The sequence below is a fragment of the Oreochromis aureus genome, linkage group 17 (assembly GCF_013358895.1).
Source record: "Oreochromis aureus strain Israel breed Guangdong linkage group 17, ZZ_aureus, whole genome shotgun sequence".
Classification (NCBI taxonomy): Eukaryota; Metazoa; Chordata; class Actinopteri; order Cichliformes; family Cichlidae; genus Oreochromis; species Oreochromis aureus.
This window is the reverse complement of record NC_052958.1, coordinates 34,171,053-34,185,782: the sequence shown is the minus strand read 5'-3', so window position 1 is coordinate 34,185,782 and position 14,730 is coordinate 34,171,053.

Genomic DNA, 14,730 nt, shown 5'->3' with positions numbered 1-14,730 from the left:
TAACCTTTAGCTGCTAACTGAAAACTGAGCTGAGGAGAGCTGCTTTGAAGATTTGAACCCTGTGCTTACGCATCGAGAGCGCATACAAACACGCGCAGCTACAGCACAGGCAGAGCCGCACACAAAGCCATGCAAATATACTTTAGGTTATTTTTCAGCATCAAGTATAGTATACTACACCTTGACTGCTGCCTCCACTTTAAACCCTCACAACAAAAGAGAGAAATTCCTGTTAGTACTTCTGGTGACAGGTGAAAGATAGCCAACTGTCTTCTTTGCCTTTCTTCTGTTTAGTTACTCTGACGGCCCCATACACACACATGCATACATAGTTACACAATCCTCTCCATCAGCACCCTGGAGTGTAGAAATTGCTTACCAAGACTCTTTGCTATTCTTAAAGGAGTCATGTCAACATGTTGGGTGGGCAGACAAGCACTTTACTGCTCACCTGCCTTTCTTTAGCTTCACTCTTTCTTTCTCACACTTTCTTTTCCCCCACTACCTCGCTCTCTCTCTCCTCACCACACACACAGACACTTGTCACCATAAAACAGGTTGTGTTGTCAAGTTGCCTGTCACCATGCTTGTACCTCTGTGCCATATATGAGCTCTCTCAGCTGTTCCTCACACTTGAACCACAATTAACCCCTGGCATATGTATGCCCATGAGCACACTCTTGCATGCACATACACACACACACACTCACAGACATCTACACATAGTTTGCACTCTCTTTTGCTCTTTCTCACTGCGGCTGCCCTTTCACTTTCAGCTCTCAGGCTACAAGCCAATCCGTGCCAGAGGGTCATTCTCTCTGTCAGTCAGTGTGTAAAGCTGTTTTCACACATGCACCAAAGCCCAGAACCTTCCCAGATCTTACCCCTCACCCAAACTGGAGTATTATATACGGTCTAAAAATTGTAGACTGTATATAAAAAGATGGATGTACCTACCATGACCTTATCATTGCCTTTTGAGACTCCCTTTTTAAAGCCATAACTTGTTACCATTTTGGCTTTTTGGAGCCAAATTTGACCATACATTTGGGATACTGACTCGCCTTGAGGCGACTTTTGTTGTGATTTGGCACTATATAAATAAAATTGAATTGAATTAAATTGAATTGAAAATGTGAGCTAATGCTAGCTAGCTTTGTTAGCAATGTGAATGCACAACTTGTTTGGGACAACAAACAAGCAAAGATTCTTGCTAATTAATTATTAAGTATGATACAAATAAAATCCTAGGATTGAATCCTTGGATGACCTGTTACACAGTGACAGGCTGATTTAAACACTCTGACTTCATTACATAAGGGTTAGTATTTGGAAATTAATTTAGAATTAATGTTATTAGTGTTAATACAAACCTTATGAGCATGTCTAATCACTTTTATAGAATTTGTTCAAATGTTGTTTTTCATCCTCTTAATGTTGTGTAAGTAAATTATTCTTAACCACATCAGAGTATTTGAGCTTGGGTTGTTTGTTTTTTTGTTCTTCCTGTTTTTTTGGACTTAGATCCAATATATGTATTCAGCAGTTTTTCATAGTGTAATGATTTTTAGTATTCAGGGCACTACAAATGTGGGGGTGGGGAATTGAGGTGTTAGTTGCTCGGCCTAGGCCCGATATTTTGCACCTAACATATGTTGCCTTTACATTTGCTAACCTCTTTATTAGGAAGCTTGTTAACTACTCATTAACTTAAATATTTAGTCACCCAGTCACATGACAGCAACTCACTGCATTAGGCACATAGACATGGTAAAGATGAAGTTCAAACGGAATGAGGAAGACTTGTGGTTTAAGTGACTTTCCATTTGGCATGGTTGTTGGGTGGGGTGGTCTGAGCATTTCAGAAACTGGGATTTTCCCCCTCACAACAAGCTATAGGGTTTACAGAAAACAGTCCAAAAAGTGAAAATATCCATCCACTTCTATGAGGGAACATGCCAGAGGTCAGAGGAGAATGATCATACCGCTTCAAGCTGATAAGCTGGTCTGATCAGTTTTTTTATTTCTGCTGCTACAATTGGATTGTGGGGTCAAAACATGAAAGCATGGATCTATCCTCCCTTGTTTCAGTGGTTTAAGGTGGTGATGGTGTCGTGGTCAGAACTTATGGCGTGCACCTCCATTTGTTAGGGCGACAACAGCGATGTTATGTGGGACTTACCTTAGGCTGGGGGAGTTGGCTGACAGAGAGAAACTTGGTGTTTTGAAACTCCATGACACTAAAAGAGGAATTTACTGGAAATTTGTGTATTCGCTTGAGGTAACTGATGTTACACAGCTTTTCCGGCATGAGTGAAAGCCTTGTGCAGTTAAATGGGCAGTGATGAGCGTATTTGTCAACACACACCGTCTCCTGCAGCAACACTTCGTGGCACAGCCAGAGTGCCGTCTAATTAAGCATAATACAGTCACGGAAAACATTAAAATCCCGCTAACTCACTCCATCACCATTTCCAAAGTGATCTGATGGAGATATTACCTAAATGGCTGGCAAGCTGTGGGCTGCTAACTAAATGCTAATATGTGTCAGAGCCTGGGTGAGGATTTATGGCTCACCATCTGCTCACCAGCATACAGTACAATGTTAGCTTTAGATGTTAGCTTTGATCAAGACCACCCTGTTCATTCGTCCTAATCATTCATCTGAGCAGGAATTACACCCAAGTTCTTTCTCTCCTCAACTAATCATGTCCTCAGACTTATGCTCCTCTTCTGAGTCGTAATCAATCTGCATGCCGTGGCATGTATATTTGTTTTAAGCATATGTGGAAAAATAGTGTTTTTTTTAATTCAGGCTTTTATTAGGGGGTTTGCCCTGTGTTCTCCTTAACTTTAGCTACTTTTAATCAGTTTCGCTATTCACTACCATAAACCTACGCAAAATGTATTTGACACCAAACTTTGTCTCTGAAAACAGTGTTGAAAATGTCATTTGTAGGGCAAATACTTCAGTGAGCTTGTCTCTGTACTTGTAGCTCAAACACTGCTGTGACATTTAATAGAAGCCACATAATGAACTAACCATTCACTAGTGATCTATATAGATCTGTGAGGGAAAATAGTGAACTTTGTGAGGAATTCTATCCAATCCATCTGTCTAAACAAGTTTATTCTAGCATTTGTCTTCCCAAAGAAACCTCCAGGCCCAGAGCATGCCTAATGCCATTTGATGAAACAGTAAAGATTCTCCATATCTTTTCCACAGTAAAAGGCTAATTGCTGGGCTGCAGTCAGATTTACGTCCTCCCCATTCTCATTTATGCACGCGGCATCTGTAAGCCCTTACGCTGCCAGTCTCCAAAGGGGTGTATGTTATGATCCCGTGTCAGCGAAATCAATCCTTATCAATTTTAAAGTTCAGATTTTTATTTCATGGCTTTCAAGGGAGCGCCTCTCAAGCGAAAATGACTATTCCAGCTCTTCTTTTTTTCTGCCCTCACCTCTCTTTCCATCTGAGTCCATATTGATTGTCTGTGTGTGCAGCTCCCCTGCGGTTTTTAGCCCCGTGGCAGCCCCTGGACTGTGGTAAGCAGTTGCCTGACGACATTGCTGAGTTAAATAATGTTAACTAGAGCCGGTAATCTGTCTCAGCAATACTTCCCAGCATTAACAAGCTCTGTCATTCATGTCTGCACAGTGTTAAGGAAGAGACCAACAAAGGTCAGATGTGGCACTACAGATTCTTTTAAAAATAGATACTCTGTGCATTCTCTTTTTCCCACAGTAAATGTTGATGTCACTGATTTTTGATTGTTTGAATCAAAAGTTCAGTTAATCTGCAACAATACATGTTGTGATGGAATTAGTCTGATTATATTCTTCCAGTGAGAAAGCTAGAAAGCTCAACACAGAGTTCGGGTTTTAACCTGTGCGTGAATCATAGTGTGCACTTGTATAAAAGGGGAAGCTGGGAAGCTGGAATCTGTGTGATTCACACACTAAAAAAGGATCCTTACTAACAACACAGACACACACAAACACAGTGAACATGTAGAAAACAATTCAAACATTCTGTTTCATCCCACGCAGAATCACGAAATCCAAGCATGCAATAGGCATCAAATGTAACGGCTCCAACTCAAACCGCCACCTTGCATTCCGGTGTCCTTCCCTTTACAGAATATCAGATCTTTTGGAAAGAAAAATGCAAAAGAAGCTAAGTTTACTGTGCCTATAGTGTCTTGACCTGCTTCTATTACAACAATAGAGAAATGGTTTCAGATCAAATCTAAGCGTTTACAGGCAGCCAACAAAGTTTACCTCCTTGGTTTCTTTGACTCTTTTCCTTTTTCAACTTGTGTCAGGTAAACACTGAAGTGCTGAAGATTAGGCAGTAGGGCTGCTGTCCACATTGTGTGTGTCAGAGTCTGTATGTGTGCGTGCGTGTGTGTGTATACTGTGCAGGGGAGAGCTGTAAGGCCTCCAAACAGTAAACTAATGGTTCAGCGCTAACTGCCCACTAAGTGGGTGGGACAAGGATGGCCTGACCCTACTGGCCTTCCCACCAGTCCCCTCTAACAGCTTTGGCCTCAGGGTCAGCTCAATTTCCCCACTGCTGAGTGGTCATTACGGAGCACGGCTTTGATAAATGCTCACGGCTGCTGCAGCTCCCGCTGGCTAGAGTCGCTGTTCATCTGCCAGGCGCAGAAATCTCTACTGTGCAGCCATAAAGGCAGAAAGGAGGGGAAAGAAATGGGGTAGCAGAAAGGGCTGAGGAGGAGAGGAGGAAAGAAAAAGGATCAGAAGGGGGAGTGAACCATCAGGAAGTGGATATGGAGAAGAAGACAGTAGCCAAACCCAAACAGGACCTGAATCCCAGTGTTAGGAGCCTCCACGTGTCCAGTGTTGCTTAGCAACGGGATGATCTGAGTCTGCTCCCATTTTCATTCAGCTAGAAAAGGTATAGCGGGAAAGAAGAGAGGCAGTGGGGGTAGTGGAGAAAAAAAACAAATCAGATGAAGATTGTTATAGACCCTAGTGACAGCGGCTATCTCTTTCCCTCTCTCTCTTTTTTTTTCTCTCTTTCTTGCTCTGCCTGAGTGTTGATAAAAGAAACCTCTGAATGTAATCATTTTACATTCCCTCTAATATACTAAATGCTCCAGTGTGCCATAGTTTGACAGCTCAGGGCACCAGACAGATTTGCTCTGCTGATCTTCACGGCCGGTGTGCCATATTCTCAGCACGGCTTCATCTCTTTAAAAACTTTCGCTGCCAGGGTGACAGTAGCAGTTGGTTTAAAACCATAACACAGGTGCACTCTAACAATAGAGTATTTTAAAATATCCGCCTGAAGAATAAAGCCTTTCTGATAAGAAATACGTCACAGAGTTCACCGAATCATTGGCATATCACAGGTTGAGCACTGTTCACGCTCATCGTAATCTAAGGCAGTTTAGGTGTGTGTGAAAGCCCGTCGCTATCGCCGTCTCCTTAAGCTAAAGAGTCTATAACTCTGTCCTGAAGGGAAAGTTGAAAAGCAGTGGAAAGGACTGCGGTCACTGTGTTTGAAGTCGAAAGGGCCTTGCTTACTCACGCAAGCTTAACTTTAACAGTCTCATTAGGAAAAAAAGAAAGACAAGCCAAAAAGCTTGCTAGTCACATATTGACTGTTCCACTGCTGCGCCAGCACAAAAACACCCGTCTAGTTCCCATATTGTCCGGATTCTCACCTTGCAATGTCTCGTGTATGCCCTCGATTAAGGTTCTGAAGGTTTAGTTGACAGCCAGATGTTTGACAGTGCATTGTATATATTAAAAAAGAAAAAGGAAGATAACATATTTTTTCCCCCTTTGGTTTTTGTTCCTTTCCTTTAATGAGGAATCAAGCCTAAGGGGATGCCACGTTACAGTCAGGCTACGATTGTGCGAGGTTCATTATGAAAGACAGTGCCATTCCCACTGGAAACATAAACCGCTGAGATGCAAGGCAGGGGGAGTGTTTATGGTGTTCGCTCTGTTTGCCTTTGTCAACCACAAAATAAGGTAGAGTTGATTACACGCAGACAGAAACACACACACTACCATTCACCCTCAACACAATCAGGAGGGTCCTTTCAAGGCCTCATACCACGATGACAGCGAAGCAACCAAGAGCATCTGAACACTGCATACAAACAGTTGATGGAAGGCAGACCAACGGGAAAAAATACAAATATCTTTATCTTCCTGCCTCTGTCTTTCTTTCTTTCTTTGCTGCTTAAACTCTCCTTTTCCCCTCCAACCACTTTGTTGCTCATGTTTACGCCGGCCTTTCTATCTATTATTGGACTGAGGTGGTTTGTGTTCAGATGGCATTTACCAAAATGCTAACAAAATGTTACTTTTATGCTTTTATGTACACTCCACTGTTTTGTTAAATCTTTATCCTCTGCTTGCTGGCAACAATGATGCTACTGTCATTATGATAATGAGGTTAGTTTACTTACTTACATGGAATGAGTTTAAATCACTTTATTTAAGGTACCTTAAATATGTTATATGCCACATGCACAGTGGCTAACATCTGTTACAACATTTACAATACCATTTCTTTTTTTCTTTTTTTTCTTTTTTTTGCCCTGTTTTGTTATTTACCCTTTGGGCGGAATGTCCTGTTTAAAATTTACAAATTTAAAATCATCTGTTACATTTTAGTGCTGATTTTTAGGACATTGTTGATATTTATTTCATTATCTGCTGCATGCATGTTTCAGTGTTTGTGTTTGTGGATGTTTTGGAGCCTGAAGAAGGGATTGATGTGGTGCAGCGAGCTAAAGTAGTCTCACACCTCCCCAGCTGCTGTCTGTGAGACAGAACCCTGCTCGATCTGAAATCAAGCTAGAAACACGGATAAGGTTTGGATTTTACAAAAAAATATTCAAGTCTATAAACATCCCTCGTTGCTTTTTTTTCCCTATAAACTGTTCAAAATAGCTGAATTACTGTGCCACCTTTTTTCAGCATGACAAACACACTATGATTATTAGCTGATGACTCTGGAACAGTGCCACTTGTATACTGCCCTCTTGGGGCATATGCATATCTTATTTAGTCTAACCACTGCCTCAAACTGTAGCATCAGACTTAATGTAAATAAAAGATCACTCCCTGTAATGATCCTTAGAGTCACCTGTGCTTAACACATTTATTAGACCACAAAACAAATGACTACAGAATTCACATTTTTACTCAAATTTGAGCCAAATCAGAAATTAATAAAGGATAAAACCACTAACACTGTAACTACTAAAAGGGTCTGTTATTTATCATCTTAATTAAAAAAAATGACAATGAGCATCATTATTATTATTAATATTATTATTATTATTATTATTTGTAAATTCATGTATAACAACAATAATTAATTTTTAGCATTAAAATTAGTATTTTGATTGAAGTGCTTTCACATGCTGGTGGATTAACCATTATAGAAACGTAAAAAATAATTTGGGTAATTACCATTACTGTTAATTTAGTGCAGCTGGATGAAACCCTAATCCTTACACTTGGTGGTGGCCTAATAAATATCTTAAGCACTGTAAATGACTAAAACGTGTATCAAAATCATTAACGGCATCGTTTTAAGGGACAATTTTTAGCATGCACACATGCATCACTGCAGCGCGGGGGGTGGAAAATACTGTGCGAAACGTTAGTTAACTGAGCCTCTTTTTCAATGTGTTTAAAATTTGCTGAAGAAGTCTTTGATGGCATTTTGAACTGAATCTGTTTCCCCATCTCTCGCTCTCTTTCCAACAGTCAAGGTATTTGGGTAAATAAAAGCCAGATGTTCTCTGGTGTTAACACACTTTTTGTATAGTATTTGCAGTTGTGTGTAAATTTACACTGACTCAAACACAAATTAACAACTGCATGGACTCTGAAAACAATCACAGACATGAAAACTAAACCACATGTACCTAAGCATTAGATCATCATCAACACTGACGAGAGGTAAATTTAGTCCACATGTAACTTTTTTTGTTGTTTTTTTTTTTAATTAAATGGATTCATATGAACAGGCTGTTGTTTTTGACCTGTTTTTCCCAAGCTGATAAGCCTCTTTAAACACAGACTTCCCTCTCCCTTCAGTATATTCTTTCCTGTCTTGACACAATTACTTTACTAAACAAACCAGATGAAAAAAATATGCCTACTGTGAGGGGCACACTGAAAAGTAAAGTCAAATCTGAGCAAATAAAACACATCACATGGTTTGTCTCGGCTGACTACATGTGTACATTTAGAATACCATAAAAACTGGGGAGAAGACAATTTTGGTTAGTAGTAGTTGTGTGTGTGTGTGTGTGTGTGTGTGTGTGTGTGTGTGTGTGTGTGTGTGTGTGTGTGTGTGTGTGTGTCTGTATATATATATAAAGATATATATATATATATATGTATGTATGTATAGATAGATAGATAGAGCTAGATATAGATAGTATAGATATATTAGTATAATAGCAATATAATCTGTAACTGCATAAGATTAAATTGGTGTGCCATTACTTTTCCAGGATGGTAAATTCTGACAGGTCAGCGAGAACAAGCAGATATTGTACAACATGTACTCACACTTACTTCCAGGAGAATAGCAGTATCTCAGTGTGTGTGTGTGTGTTTGTCAGCACAGATGTGTGCAGATGTTTGCAGGTGTAGTTACTGTGCTTGAAGTGAGAGAAACAGAGACTGGGAGGAAGGTGGGGAGGTGTATGTGTGCGCGGGGGGGCAGAGGCGGGGCTGCAAAGGTAACAGATTGGCTGTGAAATATTGTGGAGTCTGCCAGTTGCACCATGATATATTGGGAATCACTCGCTCACTAATTACCTTAAATTAACAGTAGAGTTGGGTGTGACAGTTCATGTAACTGTTTTTTCTGCTGCTACAGATGAATGGGCTAGGGGAGTTGATGCCAGAATGCTGTTGACAATCGAATTCTCCTTCATACTCCTCCTAATCAATGCCCCCCTCGCCACTACATTCGTGCAGGGGAGATACACAGATGGGCCCTCGAACCTGTGACGAGGTTCAGAGATTGCTGCACCAATGATTTAACTGTGAGATTAGCAGTTTGACGATATCTCTGTTTATGAATTACCATCACTGTTGCTTGAACAGAAGATGGCTCTGTAATCACGTACAATCTACTAGCCACCATTATTTTGGCATGTGCCTGTTGGGACGGATCCTTGCCTCGTGTTATCCAAAGCGTCAGCATCTGTGTGTCCCTTTGTGTGAGAGTTTACTCCTACTCGTGCATTAATGAGTGTATGTTGGTACTGAATGTTGTGTGAATGTTGTAAGCCTCCGCCAGCATGTTCACTTTCACACCCCCACACAGAGAGAGTACATTATATCTGACTCCCCCCTCTAAAGAGAGCTCAGGGAGGATTTGTGGGTCTGTGGAAAGGACCAAGAAAAATGTTTTCTGATAAATTATTCACCGTCCCACAATCCCTTTTGGGCAGAGTGTTGCATCGCACTGTGTGACGCATTACGCCTTCAAGTCTCTGTCTCTCTCTCCATGTCTCTCTCTCTCTCTTTCACTGTGTTGCCCTCCACCATCACTCAGTCACTCTTTCAATGTGCCCTTTTTCTCCCGGCGTCTTTGCTTCCTTATTTCTCTCCCTGCACTTTTTTGTATGCTGCAACGCTGGGCCTCACGCCCCCAGAGAAGGGCCCAGTTCTTGGGCAAGCTGTCGCTGATAATGGCCGCAATTAATAACATGTCATAATCCTGCAGAGAGAGAGAGAGAGTGAGAGAGGGAGACTGAGCATGTGTGTGACAAGTCAACACCAGTGGGAGTGTGTGTTTCAGGGAGAACATCCACTTGTATTTTGTGACTGGATGTCTAAGAACTAGTGAGATGCTTTGGAGACATGTATTACACATACAGCATTAACATGTCTCATGTATATACTTTGATTTATTGGATAAGACATCTGAATGTGTTCGAGTGTGTGTGTGTGTGTGTGTGTGTGTGTGTGTGTGTGTGTGTGTGTGTGTGTGTGTGTGTGTGTGTGTGTGTGTGTGTGTGTGTGTGTGTGTGTGCATGCTGTGTGACGCAGTGAGACAGGAAAAGGGATGAGTTTCACAGCTGCAGGTCTTTAGCACATCTAATGCTTAGTGGACACAGGTGTTGTACACATCTGAGGTCAACCCAGTTTCATACGTGCAGACACATACACACACACATAAAGGCTTCAGAGCTCACTGCCAAGCCACGGGCCAAGTCGCACCATACTGGTACATAGCTGAGCTTAGAGCTGGACTGAATAGAAGGATAGTTTTGGCTTCTCCCTTTTTTACATTCAGAGTCTGCAGAATTTGCTGATCAAGCATCAACGTACAAAGAGTAATTCAAGAAACCAGTTTGTAAAAAACAAACAAACAAAAAATGCTGGATTATTAAAATTTGCCAAACATCTGTCTGATAGTGGTTACTGTTTTATCCAATCAATTAAAGGGTCCTTATATCTGAGATGCAGTTTCATACAATTATGAAGATAATGCTACTCCATGAGCAGCTGTTTATTCAGGGCACAGAAGATATTGATTCACTGGGATTAGTATAAAGCTGTTGCACAGGTTTAGAGAATCACAGACTGCTCTGATGTCTCTTTTTCAAGGCACTGTGTGCCATCCAAGTCTGAACAGAAGATTATAAACAACTAAAAATACATTACACTACCACCAGTCTGTCAGTGTTACTGTCCTGAAATAGTCAAAATTTATAGAGAACAAAGTGAAAGAAAATGGGTGGATGGATGGATACAATATCATAGTTTGCAGGTAAAACATGGAGCAGCATTTAAACTTCTATATATTGTTGTTCTATGTATGTGCGGCCATCAAGTCCAGGTGCACAGGCGTGCATAGACACTGAATGCCTGTTGTGCTTCCCCACGCCTCGGTGCAAACTGCAGCAAACAGGTGTGACTCTGAATACTCTTCTTTAGCCCATACATACTCAATCATACAGATAGATATAAAAACCTATGCATCTCTTTCCTAATGGCGCACATGCTTTGTGCCACTTGAGGCATGTAGCTACAAAAGCATAATTATATAATTGTGTATTCCTAATAAACACAAATGCACACTTGATGTTGGCCACATTTTTTTCACATCATAATTAAAATTATTGGCATGCCCATTATCACGTACTGTAACTTCAGTGTTCAAACATATAGAATAGCTTTGTGGCTTTAGTGACCCTCTGTCACAGTGGTGCTTTTCCAAGCTGGGCACATGTGTGTCCTCTGATGTTGTAGTGTGATAAAATAACTTGTCCAGGAGAGAGGACAAAGTGAGTGATAGGGCAGGATCAGAGAACAGGGTGTAACATTCCTTCCTCAGCCTGCACTTGCCCGTCTTGCAAGATCTTGAGACCTCTAAAAGATTAAAAGGAGTCAGCTACTCCGCTGAAAGTTAATATTGAGCATGCCTGCGTGTGGTTATGCTACTGTCTCAGTATTTATAGATCCCACCCTAAACGTGGTTTGGCTAAGGTTATGCGACTTGGTCAAACAAGGCATTTGAATGCGTTTAAATATGGTGTGACATTTTAAAACTCCAACTTTTACAAAAAGATAGTGGCGGGACTGATATTGTCAGTGTGTTTGGAGCCCATTTTCCTCAAACTCCCATATAAGTTTCTATAAAGGACATCTCCCAGCTTCTAGCTATCTATTACCTGTGTTGTAGGTGGAACTCTCCTCCTCCTTGATTCAGTCCCGTCCGTCATCCCAGCGCACCACTGAAGTGTTGATTTAGTTTCCTTACCTACGCTACTACGGAAAATCTGCCTGCAAACCCTGGCTGCACCTGCCCCAAACAGGCAAAGTTTACAAACCTCCAGCAATTTGTACACTCCTATTAGTGGCCAGGGAAGGTGCATTAGTAACTGTCAGCGCGCCCTGCCCGATGCACTGCTCTCATTTGACCCAATTCATTCCAGTGGGTGTGTCTCACTGGCAGTGATATATACCCCCTGTGATTTTACTGATGTATAATCACTCAGCTCTTTCACATCCCACAGTTATCTTTACCTCAATAGGCTGAAGAAACAATGAGAGCGCCATACATAAGCTTTCCCAGAGGTTGGGGCAAAAGGGGATTTGTTGTGGTGTGTGGGTGCATACAGTAGGGGTTACTACAGAAAAGCGAAGCTGGCTTAAAGCAAACTGGCCAGTTGTGCACAAAGTGATAGAGCCACTTTTAAGCAGCCAAAATTATAATCCGATATTTTCTTTTATCACTGGGATAACGATCGCTTAACACTATAACAGACTGACTCTGTCTACATTAAGTGCTTTTTAAAATAGCTCATAAAAAATCGCACACACACACATCATAAAGTCCACTTTTTCAAGTGATGTAATTCGCCACAGGTGTCTCTGCTGCACCGTTACTGCATCACTGAAAAAAGCGGAAAACAAGACAGATGTCGTTCTACTCCTCCACTCCTTTCAGAGGCATTTTTACACCAAGTGAGACTCTTACTCTACTAAAATATTCAGTTTTTACATGTCGATGGTGTCCATAACTTGTTGGTAACTTGACCTTTTGAGTATTGCACCTCTGTGTTTGTGCTTTGTGGTAATTTACACTACTGGCAGTGACAAAAGTTGCACCTTGCTGATTTCAGCAAACTTGCAGTCTTCATCAGTATCGGGTTCAAAGATACTTGGATGATATTTGGACAGCTGTGGAGACTGAGGCATTTCTGGTTTTGCCAATTTGAAAATTTAAAGAAGAAATGCATTTTTTATTTTTTTTTAATTGATGAAGATGTTTCTCCAACCATCTATTCAGAGTCCAATTCAGGGTCATGGTTATTTTTTCATTCACTCGCTGGGCCCACGTCCTCATTTTAGTTCATGTTTGAGTTGAATAGCTCAAACATGAATTGAGCTGCAGTTTGGGGAAGGCCTGAAAGGGGACTGGCGGCGGCTCCCGGGCCTGGCAGATCCCCATGTACTAAACAGAAGGGAAGAAGTGAAAGAATTGAAAAGGGGAGGTAGGGTGGGGCACGAAAACAAGAACGAACAGCTTGTAGAACTGGGGGATCATATCTAGTGAAGAACCGGAAGGAGCGTGTTTGGAACCCTGGTCCCACTCCTGAAATTCTTTATCTCCAACTATTGCTCACGCTAGTTAAAACTGGACTCTTTAACTAAACCAAAATGTTTTTATATCCAAGATTTTCTCCACATAGCTGTAGAGAGAAGCTATAGGGTTGCAATGACATAGAAGCAGTAGTCTTAACTATACCTGTCCCAGTATTTGTTTCTGGCCACATCTATGCTGAAAAGTAATTTTAGCATTGATATGGGAGTACTGGGATAAATGCTCACTGTGCATCTTGGATAGACTTCCCAGTTCTGTGGAATTCTGTGTATTGTTGCAAAAGCACATCCGTTTTCTCCCGTGTTCCCGAAAAGCTCCCCTTGTTCCTTTTGCAGCATGTTTGTAATTCTTATGGCATGGTGGACAGCATCCAGTGTGAGAATTGCATGAGATTCATCTTAGCCTCCTTCCGACCCCAATGCAAAACAACAACCTCTGCCCCTCCGAGCTGTTTCATCCCACACCTTTCATCTGTGCTGCCTCTCTATTGCTCTGCATAGCATAGCATAAATCAAACTATGTGGGATCCGCTCTCTCTTCCAGCTTCCAGAGTCGCACCCCTTCTCCCTGCATTACATTGTATTCACAGATTTAGTGGCATTGTAAATAGACAAACACAAGCAACATCTATCAATGGAACTCGAAGAGAGGGGTCTGTAATCAGAGTGCCGAGCCGGCGGCCGACGAGGGCTATCTCCATTTACCTTGGGATAAATCCATTGGTGTGACTAACGCAAGCGCGCAGGAGGATCCTGACAAATCACCCAAGTCAGGCCACAGGGCTCCTGGGCCTTATTGGCCTGGCCTTTAAGTGGTCTTCCCCTTCAGCGGAAAGGATGGGCCCTGTCAAGCAGAGGCAGATTAAAAAGCATACAGTGAAAGAAATGATTTGTTATTAAAGAATGCCCCATTGTGAATCTTTAACAGGGGAAACATGGAAGGTGAGCTGTGGAGGCGCTTTCGTGTGTCCCCTTTTTGCTTCCTTCCCGTGTTTTTCCGCTTTCTCTGTGTGTACAGTGTGCTTGTCTGTGAATGTGTCTTGGATAGAGGGATTTTGAGAAAAAGCGGGAGGATATTTGTGTCATGGGGGTGGGTAGTGAGGGGTGAATGGGTTGAGAAATTCTATTACAGTGGCGAGGATGGGTTTAGGAGGTTAAGCACAAGCAGGCATAATCGTTTAGAAAGCAGGAAAATGGTTTGGTATGTGTCTGAGACCATTACCAGGCACGCACTTTGTTACCAACTCTATGGAGCATTTTAGCATTTTATTTTGACAGGACGAGTACAGTTTCTCACAGATTATTATTTAAAAGTATTTTTGTAAAGGCATAAAATGCCTTTTTTTCTAAAAATTTTTCTTGAATATCTAGTCATGTTTTTTTGCAATGGATCCGATGAATGGAAGAATAGTCGTTACTGTGGTAGTAACAATGGAGAGCCTGTACAAATATATTAGAATTGTGTGGTTTGCTTTAATGGGTTAAACCACAACATGTGTTGAGAGAAGCGACAAAAACTAGGATTTGCACAAATTCCTCGGCCTCAGGGTGAAAAGGTGTGTGTCAATGTCGGGACTTGAAAGTAATAAAGAATCAGAT